The 11,559-nt window shown below is 43.4% G+C and overlaps 1 long non-coding RNA gene across 1 annotated transcript; it reads left to right on the forward strand.

Annotated features, from left to right (window-relative positions):
* Positions 1–2,155: 2,155 nt before the first annotated feature.
* On the forward strand, positions 2,156–9,544 carry LOC142931243 (uncharacterized). Its single transcript, XR_012947251.1, has 3 exons — positions 2,156–2,517; positions 8,411–8,494; positions 9,050–9,544. It is a non-coding gene; the product is annotated as an uncharacterized LOC142931243 (long non-coding RNA).
* Positions 9,545–11,559: the final 2,015 nt, after the last annotated feature.

An 11,559-nucleotide genomic window follows, 5' to 3' on the forward strand; every position in this document is an offset into this window, starting at 1 on the left:
TTTCCTGATTTCATGCGTAATAATCTTATTCATAAGAACTGTATTCTGCGTTGCGATCTGAATTTGGAGACCTGACATAAACACACTAATACATACTCCGTAAATGTTACTGCGAGAATAATTGTATTACCGAGCGTTAATACGAACCTACAGTGAGGGAAAAAAGTATTTGATCCCCTGCTGATTTTGTACGTTTTGCCCACTGACAAAGAAATGATCAGTCTATCATTTTATTGGTAGGTTTATTTGAACAGTGAGGGACAGAATAAAACAACAAAATCCAGAAAAACGCATGTCAAAAATGTTATAAATTGATTTGCATTTTAATGAGGGAAATAAGTATTTGACCCATCTGCAAAACATGACTTAGTACTTGGTGGCAAAACCCTTGTTGGCAATCACAGAGGTCAGACGTTTCTTGTAGTTGGCCACCAGGAGGAATTTTGTCCCACTCCTCCTTGCAGATCTTCTCCAAGTCATTAAGGTTTCGAGGCTGACGTTTGGCAACTCGAACCTTCAGCTCCCTCCACAGATTTTACATGGGATTAAGGTCTGGAGACTGGCTAGGCCACTCCAGGACCTTAATGTGCTTCTTCTTGAGCCACTCCTTTGTTGCCTTGGCCGTGTGTTTTGGGTCATTGTCATGCTGGAATACCCATCCACGACCCATTTTCAATGCCCTGGCTGAGTGAAGGAGGCTCTCACCCAAGATTTGACGGTACATGGCCCCGTCCATCGTCCCTTTGATGCGGTGAAGTTGTCCTGTCCCCTTAGCAGAAAAACACCCCCAAAGCATAATGTTTCCACCTCCATGTTTGACGGTGGGGATGGTGTTCTTGGGGTCATAGGCAGCATTCCTCCTCCTCCAAACACGACGAGTTAAGTTGATGCCAAAGACCTCCATTTTGGTCTCATCTGACCACAACACTTTCACCCAGTTGTCCTCTGAATCATTTAGATGTTCATTGGCAAACTTAAGACGGGCATGTATATGTGCTTTCTTGAGCAGAGGGACCTTGCGGGCGCTGCAGGATTTCAGTCCTTCACGCCGTAGTGTGTTACCAATTGTTTGCTTGGTGACTATGGTCCCAGCTGCCTTGAGATCATTGACAAGATCCTCCCGTGTAGTTCTGGGCTGATTCCTCACCGTTCTCATGATCATTGCAACTCCACGAGGTAAGATCTTGCATGGAGCCCCAGGCCGAGGGAGATTGACAGCTCTTTTGTGTTTCTTCCATTTGCGAATAATCGCACCAACTGTTGTCACCTTCTAACCAAACTGCTTGGCAATGGTCTTGTAGCCCATTCCAGCCTTGTGTACAATCTAGTCCCTGACATCCTTGGAGAGCTCTTTGGTCTTGGCCATGGTGGAGAGTGTGGAATCTGATTGATTGACTGCTTCTGTGGACAGGTGTCTTTTATACAGGTAACAAGTCGAGATTAGGAGCACTCCCTTTAAGAGTGTGCTCCTATTCTCAGCTCGTTACCTGTATAAAAGACACCTGGGAGCCAGAAATCTTTCTGATTGAGAGGGGGTCAAATACTTATTTCCCTCATTAAAATGCAAATCAATTTATAACATTTTTGACATGCGTTTTTCTGGATTTTCTTGTTGCTATTCTGTCTCTCACTGTTCAAATAAACCTACCATTAAAATTATAGACAGATCATTTCTTTGTCAGTGGGCAAACATACAAAATCAGCAGGGGATCAAATACTTTTTTCCCTCACTATAGACAACGAGCGAGTTACTCTGGCATGCTTGCATCACACTGGCATAACCTCATACGACTAATTGTATGATCCCGATTGATAATCCGACCCTCGTCAGCGAGGCGGGGCCTGATTATCATAACATTAGCATAATCACACCCACTCGCAGAAAAGCAATACATTTATATCGCGAATTAGCATAATTTATGCGCATAATTACAATTAACATGAAATCAGATAATTCTAATTTCATTTAATTTTTATTATTCTAATCAAAATTTTCATACCCGACATATACAACACAGTGCAAAATGAGATCAGGCAGGTTAGGGTTAGGATAAGCTCGTGTGAGAAGAAGTTCAAAAACATAATGAGAACGCAATGAAATTTCCCAGTTTATGAAGGTAATACGCAAGCATTATTCAATATGATTGCTCCAGTATGGGTTAAAAGAGATGCCCCCTTACCAATGTGAGCGTCTGCCATCAACACGCAGCAAACGTTTCTGCAAACTCTCCTTTGACCCGGCGCCTCCCATCAGCAATGGCCGGCTGCGAAAGAAGTGCAGCGTGCGTACGTATGCACGTACACAAACGCGTACAAAACAAGGGTACCTTGCATGAAGTTGTCCGAGACTTGAAACACGAGCGTCACGTTGTTGGAGAGGGAGCGCACGCCCGGCGGCAGAGCTTGGCCGCAGAATCTGCCCAGCGAATGTCCCCGCTGCTGGGCGCCGCCGTCGTACACGGCCAGGGAGCTGTTGCCACACAGCTCGCTCCCCGGTAGCCTTCATTGGGGTGAGAGGTAAGAGACAAACCGTGTACACAACGTCTTTTGTCGTCACCAACGGTTCATCATAAAATACATACAATGGCGAGTGCCGTCACTTTGGGCCTGTACAAAAGTTTTGACGCAACGTGGGAGTGCTCCCCATCCGTGTGTATGGGGAACGGAAGCGTAGTGGTTAGTGTGCTGAACCCGTCCTGGGGCTCCCCTAGGTCGACTCAGCCTCAAATGAGCACCTCGTGCGATTTGTAAACATGACCACTGGGGAGACAAAGGGGGCCGGAGGTGTGTTGTTGACCACCCACCACCTCGTGTGCTGTGCTGGCCTTCATAGGTGCTCACTAACAGCACTTTCCCCAACAGTCTGTTCAGGCTATTAGGGGGGATGTTTGTAATTTTCTTTGGGGTGATTTAGGGGGGTGTGTGTAAAGTGACGTGGTGTTTCCTTGCTCAAACGAGCGGTGAGAGGGGAATGTCAACGCTGTGGGTGGAATTTAGGCCGTGGTTGAAATTAACTTGTGTCTACTGCGAGCGCCAATCTATGGCAGACAATGTAAATCATGATCGAACGTGAACATAATTTTGACAGTGGTGATGGAAAATTGTCATAATAATAATGATGATGCCGAATTAATTGGATTATGATAAATGGGTACTGATGATGATTAAAGAGTGCTACTGTTGCATATTATGATGATAACCATATGGCTGTTCCTGATGCTAATTTTGGTTCCGCTGCTTATGAAGACGATGAGGAAGATGAAGAAATGCAGAACGGGAAGTGTTCCTGAGAAAGCCACACTTACTCCTAAGACTTATTTTGAAGCGTGTTTCATATATGGGAAGAAACTTTTTCTGTTAAATATTTTTGTTTTACCACATTAGGCCCACTGAGATATATAGCGCTTTCTCAGAAGCAACCTGGCCATAAATGATAGCTCAATGAAGTGGCTTATGTAGAAATTTATAGCGGCCAAATCATCTTAAACGCATGTTACTAAATGTGCAGGAAAAAAACTGGAAGATGTGGAAAAAAATCCACACGACCACAGGGAGAACATGCAAACTCCAAATATACAGCAGGCATCAGGGTTGAGATGGAACCCATGTGCTTCTGTATACCAGGTGAGGTAGTTCACATCTCGTCGCTGTGGTGCCCCAGTAGCCACAGGCAACACTTTGAGCCAATTACACTCAAATGTCCACACAGATTCAAGAACCCATTTCTCTACCGTCTTCTCCTGGCCATCTCAGCACACTCACCTGTGCTGTCGCCAGGAATCATGAACACGTCGCAGGGTTCAGAGTGCGATGCACGAAGCACTGTGCCATCACTCCCCACATTAAACTAAAATAAAATTTATTTTACCAAGTAAGGCCCACTAAGCTATATCACTCTTTTTAAGAAACGACCTGGCCACACATTAAAGCTCAAAGAAGTGGCTTGTGATGTGGAAATTTATACCAGCAAAATACTGGTGCATCACGGTGGTGAGATGTTAACTTCCTTTAACTCCCTCGCCTGGTATTCAGGAGAACGTGGGTTCGATCCCGACCCTCACACCTGTATATCTCGAGTTTGCATGTTCTCGCCGTGGTCGTGTGGATTTTTCTCCGGGTCCTCCAGTTTTTCCCTCCACATTTTACAATCAACGTGTTCAGAGTATTTAGCTGCTCTCAATTTCCACATGATAAGCCATTTCGTTGAGCTATAATTTGTGGCCCGGTCGCTTCTGAAAGAGAGCTATATAGCTCTGTGGGTGTTATCTAGTAAACTAAAAAAAATTGTTCGTAGTTTCATACTCTAAACCCATGTTTATAAATGTGGAGGGAAAAACCGGGGGACCCGGAGAAAATTCCCACGCGAGCACGGGGAGAACACGAATACTCCAAATATGTAACACTAGACCCAGCGGACCCATGTGATGGAGCTCGAATGGTCAGTGTGTCCACCGAGGGAACGAGCGTGCTGCTGATAACGAGCGCCTACATTCTGCTTCAAACGCCACTAGATGTTAATGGAGTGCGCAGTGTTTTTTGCTGTTGTTCGTAGGATAGGGCTTTACCCATTCTAAATGGTGGGAATCGAGCCAAAATAAAACTGTCACGGTGAATCGGGCAGAATTTATTTTGTGCAACTTGTAGCGCGCAACAATGTCGCGAACGTGTGGAATGTAACTCTACAGGAATCAGGCCTTTAAAAATAATTATTAATATCAATTTTTCATAGCACAATTGTGTGTTACTCACTTTAAGTAGTTAAATTGCAGCTTGACAAAAGAGCCAATGGGAACTGTAATGTCCACAGTGCAGAACATATTTGTTGCGTAGCCCAGGTCATAAAAGCTGTTCATTCAGCCAGTCAGCCTGCAAACCCAATGTCTGTCAAAAGGATTACAGTACACAGAGATGACTTTGAGACATCAGTCCTTGAATGCAAACATCGATGTACAATACATCTTTGTTAAATGTTCAGTATATACTGAACTTGACTACCTATATAATGACAGTATGACACGGTAACGTACATGAATACAATAGATATTTTAATTATATTATTTTCCCCCCAATTATATCCTGATTGTGCGATCAGCGTTACCTTCTAGAGATGAAGAATCCATTCTTAAAGTCCTCAATATTCAAAAACAGTCTGCAGAAGCAGCTATCACAGAACTACATCTGTGACACACATTCATTTTCCAAACTATAGGGGTGGGGGAGAAGTATTTTCCCACCTGCCCTGATAATTTAAAATTCTCAAAGCCAAACCCGAGAGAGAAGTCACATTGAATGTGATGGTTTTTGTTTGGTCATTGGCGACTGGGCTGAGACCACCAACTCACTACACCTGGGAACGCGGCTCCATCATGGCCGGCCGCCTGGATTCCCACTGAGGATCTCATCAGTGTCAGCTCAGCGCTCTGACTTCTGAGCCATGTGGTGGCCTCTTTTAATGACCAGGCGTTGTTTTTTTTAAATATACCCGGGCGGTATGCAATGGGAGTTATTCTACCAACTTACATTTTTGAGCGATATGCATTCATAATGATTATACGGACTGTTCTAGAATGCTGTAGTAGTTGCGTTCCTGAAGTCCACCGCGTTATGGAGTTAAGCACAGTCCGCGATACCACGTGAGATGTGTATGCAGGCTGAACAAAGACTGAGGCGCGTGGGTAGCATCTAAAAGCATCCAGCAGCATCCCACCTTGTGTGATGCTACATCGAGGCAGCCGTACGACCGCTTATTCCTACTCGCACGACGCATTTATGTTCACTCAATCGCGTTATACCCAATTCGCGTTAAGAAAACACGCGGCGTTTTAGGAGAACTGACTACTCTATGTCTCTCTCCCATGTCTTTCATAGCATCCTTCTGAAAGGATGCGATCTATTTCTTTTACACGTCTTCTAAAACGTAAATATAAGCTATCATCTTACTCGACCTGTCTTATTTTATATTGATCGGGAGCTCTCACTCAAGGTGCTTAACATAGTTTAAAAATGGTGACAAAATATAATTATTCAGATGGCAGCGGCATGCTAGGGTTGAGTATTGAGTGACCGTGATAGAGGGTACTTAGGGGTCACAAAAGGGTAGTAGGTGACATCGATATCTCTTATCTGTGTATTTTGCAAATCTTAATACTTTGCTAAAGCTTGTCTATCTTCTATCATCTTAAATATATCTAATTATTTTTATTTCGTTTCACTACATCTCATTCCTTTGTCCACATCTACTCCGTTATCTCTACTGGCTATCTGTCTTCACTTATCTCACTGCATTCATAGCACTTTTCTCTCAATTCTCAAAAACCCATTGATTCACTTACACGTCTCAAATCAACGTCCTCGGTGACCAGTTGTGTAGGTGTACAAATGTTAAACAGGTAAACGACACGAGGACGTACGGCCACTGAAAAACTGAAGTTGCACTTACTCTCATAATATGCACTGAACCCTCTGAATACGACGCTGCCGTCAGACGTGAATGTGACGTACAAGTCGCTTCCAGTTGAAGTCAGGGCTTGGGGCATAGTGAAGCCAGTAAATCTACCCAATTGGGGGTAATCTCTTTAAGGTCCATTGTACACGTCACATAGTCATAATTTCGTTCAGGTCTGGGAAAGAAACAGGTTAAGTTAACATACGTGTTATTTTTTTATTTAAAGCTTTCGTGACTGCAGGGATTTATATTCTTGGTTCTTTCGGTAAAGCCACCTAGAAGGAAAACAATAAAATAATGAAAATTTTAAACAATAAAATTATCACGACGTTTCGACTGCAACACAAGCAATCATCATCAGGTGTGAAAACCACTGGTTTTCACACCTGGTGTGATTCCAGACATACAGTACCCGGGCGTCTACAAACTAAGTTGCCTCTGTGGTAGCAGCTACATTGGAGAAACCAAACGACATATCTCGGACCGCATCCGTGAACATAAGGCAGACTTGAAACACGGTAGGAGGAACACCTCAGCCGTGGCAGATCACTGTTACAATTCAGTGGGCTCACATGACATTGACTTCTCCAAGACGGAGGTTCTCTGCAAGCCATCCGGCTACCATGAGAGATTCGTTCATGAGGCCATCCACATATACAAACACAGAGACAATTTCAACCGAGAAGATGGATTCTGGCTTACTAACTATTGGAAAGACGTTATAAACCATTTCGGTTCTTGATTGATTGTATTTTACGGTGACTTTCAGACCGCAGTCCATTCGCTGGCACTGCCTCTTAATACCTTTCACACGACGGTCAATGGTATGGTTTATTGCATGTTGTATAATAATAAATAGTATAACAGTGTAATGTTTAACATAATTCATAAGGCAATATATAGTATCGTAATTGTATAGTGAATATACAGCAGTGTGGTATACAGTAGGGTTGGTAGAATAATACATAGTGTAATATTACAAGTCTAATATTTTATAGTCTAAAGTATTGGGTAGTGTATAGTAACGCATTGTATAATTCAAGGGTGGGGTTTGTCTATGGCAGTGTATATTACGGTGTATAGTCGTGTAATGTAGAAAAAAGTTTAGTTGGAGACATATCAATATAATGCATGTTCGAGCTTACATTGGGCTGTGTATACGATATTATACAATGTAGTTAAGATTTGAAGTTATAATATTGTAATGTATATTAGTCTAGTTTATAGCATAGTTGTAACTCAACACAGGACAGAGCAGCGCATCGTAGCTGTTTCTCTCTCTCCCCCCTCCTCCGTTCCGAGCATAGATGGACTCGTCCGTCTGAACAAAGCTCGTCGCTTTCCGTGGTGCTAACGTTGAAAAGAAAAAAGAAACCGCCACTGTTTTTCGACATAGAATTGTAATGTATAACGACTTATTGTTAGTAGATCAGCTGATTGGAGAGTATATTGAGTGTATTGATAACATTGATGTAGTTTATATTTTAGTTATTTTTATCAGTTTACTATATGGTATTCATTATATAGTATAGTGTATACCCTGTTACTTTATGTTAATAGTACAACTTATTGAAGAATATATTGAGTACATTTATTTTATTGATGTAGTTTATACTTAATTCTTTCACATCGGCTTATTGTATGATAGTTGGGTAGTTGCAATTCTTGAGCGTCAATATACTAAATGCCTCTGTTGATATGTAAACTCTGACTTTAACATTGCTACTTCCGTGACCAGTAACATGCTAATCCCTCACACTAACATCATGCTAATCTCCCAGTTATTCTGTCTCTCACTGTTCAAATAAACCTACCATTAAAATTATCGACTGATAATTTCTTTGTCAGTGGCTAAACGTACAAAATCAGCAGGGGATCAAATACTTTTTTCCCTCACTGTAAGTCTACACTGAATGTTTCATGTCTATTTCCTTGTCTCCCCCTCGTGTCTCGGTGTCCGTGTAGGTGTCTGTACTTGACTCGGGAACTCACAATGGCGCTTGCTCCGTTTTTCTGTCCAAATCTCCACGACTTTTGACATTGAACCGGGTGAGTTGGGGTTAGAGTCATGGGGCTGGTGCTAGAGGAATGGCTAGTGTTAGGGGTAAGTGTAGTGGTAGCATTATCGGTTAAGATTTGTATTAATTTGTCTTTAAATACAAACAGTATCTCCTAGGACTTAGAAGGTAGGGGTTCAGCTAAAAATAAACTAAACTTGTTATTTTGCCAGGTAAGGCTCACTGAGATATACAGATCTTTTCCGATCTTTTTCAGAAGTGACCACAAATGATAGCTCAACGAAGTGGATTTTCACGTGGAAATTTATAGCAGCCTAATACTCTAAACACATGTTTCTATATGTGGAGGGAAAACTGGAGGACCCCGAGAAAATCCACATGACTATTGGAAAAACATGCGCAAACTCCAAATATACAGATGTCAAGGTCGGGAACGAATCCACGACCTCCTGTATACCAGGCGAGGTAGTTAAAATGTTGCTTCCCTGACACCCATGGAGGGTAGAGCTACGACTATTTTAGGGGTAGTCGTGTGAGTGTTTGAAGTGTTGGCATCTCCAAAACATCTTTCCACCTCCCCTCGCAGGACATCCCTGGCCCTGGTTACTATGATGTGAGGTGGTGAGGACAAAAAAACGGGCACCCCATCGTACTCGGACTTCAACGCCTTTGCCCAGCGCACTGCTATACAGGTCTCCAGTGCCCAGACAGCAGGGCACTCCAGGTGGGAATTCACTTACGAGTCACCAACTCGTTTCATTCACACACCCGCACACTCATGCACTTGCTTGCTCACTAACGCATTTAATTACTAATTCAGTCACTGGCTCAACGACCTACTCACGCCCTCGCTCAATCAGTCAATGGCTTGCTTACCCACCCACCCACTCCATAACCCACTTATCCACTCATAAACCCACTGAATAATAACTCATTGACACAAGCACTCAATCACATACTCAATACCCACTCATACACCGACTTACTATTTTTTTCTCGTGAACTTTTAATGGTATATTTATTATCGCATGATATTGACCACCTCTGACCATTTACCCAGGCCCTGGCCATTATGAACCTAGGCCGCAGGCTTGCCCTCGCTTGACTGCTGGTGTCCCATGAGAACAGCTTTCCTGAGCGATCAACCCCGGGCCCAGGACTTAGAAAATATGAGGTACAGACATTCGCACATCACCTGACTCTCAACTGTGTTATATACACACACACAGATCTGACTGTATTCACCTATAGCATTGCTTTATTACGTGATTATAAATAAAATCTTCCTTGCATCCATCTACCTCCCTGTGCCTCCATACCCCGATGTCTCCCTCCTCCCCGATTCCTTCCTTCTCTTGTATCCCTCCTCTTCCCCATGTCTCCCTCCAGCCCGTGTCTCCACTTGTCTGCCCTTTCATCCCCTGTCCCCCCTGTGTCTTTCTCTTCTCTTCTCACTGTGTCCTCTCATCACTGCGTCTCTTCATTCTCACCCTCTTGTCTCCCTCCATCCCTGCCTCGAGTAATCCTTCTCCTCTCTCCTCCCCGTGTCTCTGCCTGTCTCAGTATGTCCACTTCCTCGTTCTCAGGCCTTTAATGTGAGTCTGGGAGCAAAGATTCCACTACAAATGAACACTCAGTGAGGAAAACTCATTCACATGCTCACCCTACTCACTCATTTGCCCATTCACTCAGCAGTTCACTGATTCGTTCCTTCACTCACGCACTCACTCATCCACTCTCTCAATTGCCCACTCATCCTATTCATCTAATCACCCAACTGCTTATCGACCAACTCACTAAATCACTCGTGTTTACTCCATCACCTCACTCATTAATTTAGCGCATTGCTTATTTGTCTCTTTCTTAACAAACTCATGCACAACACTCACTACCTACTTATTCAAACACTTCCATACTCATTCAGTTATGTATTATTTCACTCACTCATACCGTTCCATCAATCGCTCACTTCTCCAAAAACCCATCCACCTCACATGCATTAAATTACTGACCGACTCAATCACACAATCACCCAGTAACCTGACATGACCACACAGTCACTCAATTATGAAAAACTCCACAGTCGTCCATAACACTGGCCTAGAAAAATATATGATAGGCAACGTTTCAGGCAATGACCCTTCTTCATACCACATAGAGAGACCATAATCAGAGTTGGAGGCTGCAATTGTTTACACCATGGGACATAATGAGAATTAAATGTACATGTTCTTCCTGATGAAGTCTTAATTTGGCATCTGAATAGTAACCTAATAATAGCTCCTGAGTAACCAATAAACCCTTTAATAATCACAAATGTATTCCTAAATAATCTCATGTTAAAAAAGTAAATTTCAGGACTTGCGAGATTGTTGGTCCAATCCTTGCATCTAAAACTATTAAAACTAAACCATTACCAGGGGCAGACTAACCAGGGAACACACCTCCTTACGTGATGCACGTGGGTAATGGCTATGTAGTTACACATGTTAATTGTTCACAGATATCATGTCGCCCTCTGGCACAATGACACCCACCTTACGTAATCGTTTGGTCAGCCAACTGAATGCGATGTGAGTGTTGGCGATTGGGTGAGTGTGTGCTCGCTTCCAACACTTTCCCCAAAAGTCTGTTAAGGCTTTACGTGGGATCTTTGTCTTTGTGAGTGTGTGTGAGTGGATGATGACTTGAGTGGGGTCATGTAGCCTGCATGCCAAGCCACTGCATGCCCAAGCAATTTCTTGTTAGTCAGATAGAGGGGGCGGCTAAATGGGTGTGGCACAGGCCAGATAAGAGATGGACTGAGGTGGTACAGAAGGATATGGAGTAGATTGGACTTGCTGATGACCGGTATTAGCGGTGTCAAGACCGACCTCTGTAGAGGAGGTTCATGAAAGACGCTTCTGGGGAGTTGTAGGCAGTCAGCCTCCACCAACAACGGATGGCAGAGGAGCGATGCTTACAACCGCGAGCACAGTGCAGCAAGTTGGGAGAGTAAGGGGCACAGGTGGTGCATTTGTCAGTCATCTCATTTAGTCAACCCATGGCACCTGGATCTGTTCCTTTACCTAACAGTGAGTCTTCGACACTATACGT

The sequence above is a fragment of the Petromyzon marinus genome, chromosome 51 (genome assembly GCF_048934315.1).
Source record: "Petromyzon marinus isolate PM22_M1 ecotype Great Lakes invasive population chromosome 51, UKy_Petmar_22M1.pri1.0, whole genome shotgun sequence".
Lineage (NCBI taxonomy): Eukaryota > Metazoa > Chordata > Hyperoartia > Petromyzontiformes > Petromyzontidae > Petromyzon > Petromyzon marinus.